Genomic DNA, 2,684 nt, shown 5'->3' with positions numbered 1-2,684 from the left:
GGCCAGCGGGGGGCGCCGCGCGCGCGGACCGTCGGGGCCCGGGGCCCTGCGTCCCACTTACTTTCGCCCGACGGGAATCGTTTCTTTTGTTTTTATCCGAGAGGACACACGGAATCTGCACCCCCCGCAGTGGCGTCAGGCGGCCACCGGGGGGCGCCGCGGCGGGGATCGGGGGGGGCGCCCGGGAGCCGCCTGCCCGTCCGCTGGGCCAAGGGGGCCGGGGCGGGTCACGCGCCGCCGTCCCCCCCCGATCGTCTCGCTCCGAGCCGCCTCTGGCCACCGGGGGGCGCCGTCGGGTGGCGCGGGGGCGCCCCCGCCGCCCGCCGCCTCCCCCCGCACGCGTCGGGCCTCCCCCCGGGCCCCCGCGGGCCGGGGGACGCGGCCGGCGAGCGTCGGACTCCAGCGCGGAAGTGTCGCGGATGAGTGCGGACCGGGGCGCCCGCGGCCCAGCGGCACTTCCAGGGGCTCGGGGAGGAGATGGTTGAAGCCTGGGTGAAGCGCGCCCTCGGCCGTCCGTGTCGCTACCCGCCGGAGAACACCTCCGCCGGATCAGTAGGTACCAACGAGGCGAGCGAGAGAGCCGGGACTCTGTCCGGGGCCGAAAAGCCTGTTTCCCTGGAGCTTTTGCGAAAGGACCCGTGACAGAAGATGCGCGGAGCTCAGAGATCAGCATGGGCAGGGCCTTCTTGCATCCGATTTTGCCCAGGCAGGGCTCCAGGAACCGGGTTACAAAAAGCAAAAAGCCCTGGAGCTCAAACGAAAGGTTTAGTGACAAGATAGCCGTGGAGCTCCGATAACAGCATGGCAGGACCAGGATGGGGCCTATAAAGGGTCCACGGCGGGCATCCGTTGGAGCCCGACGTACGGGCCGGGCACGTCTCCTTCTCCCCCGGAGGCAGCGCCCCCCGGCGGGCCAAATCGGGTACTGCAATTTGTGGAAGTTTCGCAGATGAGTGCGGACCGGGGCGCCCGCGGCCCAGCTGCACTTCCAGGGGCTCGGGGAGGAGACGGTTGAAGCCTGGGTGAAGCGCGCCCTCGGCCGTCCGTGTCGCTACCCGCCGGAGAACACCTCCGCCGGATCAGTAGGTACCAACGAGGCGAGCGAGAGAGCCGGGACTCTGTCAGGGGCCGAAAAGCCCGTTTCCCTGGAGCTCCTGCGAAAGGACCCGTGGCAGAGCAGGCACGGAGCTCGGAGAGCAGCAGGGCCGGAGCTCGGAGAGCAGCAGGGCCAGGGCTCCCTCCCTTCCATAGGCTGCCCAGGCAGGGCTCCAGGAGCCCGGTACCAGCTCTCCCCGTCCGACAGCCTCCTCTCTGGAAGCGGAGAGCGGACGCAGTCGGGCTCCCGGACCGGGGCCCTGGGAGAGGGTTTGGGAGAGCCCTGCCGGGAGCCACCGGGACGGGCCCGTGCGGACGGGTGCGCGGCGCCCCCCGGCGGTCGAAGGCGGAACCGCGGAGGTCTCTCTATCTCTCTCTCTCTCTCTCTCTCTTTCTCCGGGACTCCCGGCCTCCCGTTCCCCCGACTCCCCCTTCCGAGGCCGAGACGGGGCAGCGCCGGGCGTCCGGCGGAGCCCGGCGCCAGGCCCGGCCCGTCCCCCTCTTCCCCCGGCGGCAGCGCCCCCCGGCGGGCCGAATCGGGTACTGCAATTCGCGGAAGTTCAGCCGATGAGTGCGGACGGGCACCCCTCGGGCCGGGAGGCGGCTCCAGGAGCCCGGGGAAGCGTCGGAGGACGCTCCGCGAGAGCGTCGCGCGCGCCGCCCGTCCCGCTACGCCCGAGGGAACCGGCCAGAGAGCATCACAGGTGGCGAACAGAGTCAAGCCGGAAAAGAGAAAACGGAGGGCTGCGGTTGACGCGAGAGAAGGGCCCCACGTCTCCCATTTCCGCAACCCGATCGATGTGGCACCCCGCGCCCCGGCGGGGAGGGACGATCGCTCGGCCGGAACCCAGGGGTCTCGGCCGGCTCCAGGCGAACCCGACCCTCCCTCTGCCCACGGCGCGCCCGGAACCCCTCCGCCCGGAGAGGGCGTCCGGTCCCCAGGCGTCCGCCCGAGCGCTCCGGTCTCCGGAGCCGGGCGGGCCCCGCACCCGTACCCCGTGCGGCGCGGTCTGCTCCGTCCGCCGGCACCCGCAGGCGTCCGACGCCGCCAGGGGTGCCGGGGAAGCGTCCCCCTCGCCCAGCGAAGGGCGCTCGCCCCCGGACCCCGGCGGAGCACACGATTTCCCAGGAACCGAACGAGCGTCGCATCGAGATCCGAGGACGCGGCCAGCCCCGACGGCCGCTCCTCGCAAGCCCCAGGAGAGGGCCCTGCGCGCCGCCCCCGCTCCGGCGAGGCGGCCGCACGGAAGGGTTCGCCCGCCGGGCCTCCCCCGCCGCGGACGGGAGGGCCGGACGGGGCGGAGGTCAGAGCGAGAGAGAGAGAGAGCGCGGGAGAGGAGCCGAGTCTGGCGGCAGGGCGAGAGAGAAGCGCAGACTCGGAGCGAGACCGTCCAGGATGACGCAGGGAGAGCGGGAGGCGCTTTTCGGAGGGAGCCGGCGGAAGCTGCGGTCGCCCGTGCGCCAGGCGGCGGCATCCCGGAAGGGCGACGGAGCCCCGCGAGATGGAACCTCTTTACACCCTTTCACCCCCCCGGGACAAGATGAAACCTGTCAGGCGTAGATCGGGATGAGGTGGGGCTGGGGGCAGT

The sequence above is a fragment of the Pseudophryne corroboree genome, unplaced genomic scaffold (assembly GCF_028390025.1).
Source record: "Pseudophryne corroboree isolate aPseCor3 unplaced genomic scaffold, aPseCor3.hap2 scaffold_2844, whole genome shotgun sequence".
NCBI classification, from domain to species: Eukaryota; Metazoa; Chordata; class Amphibia; order Anura; family Myobatrachidae; genus Pseudophryne; species Pseudophryne corroboree.
Note: the sequence above shows the minus strand (reverse complement) of the source record.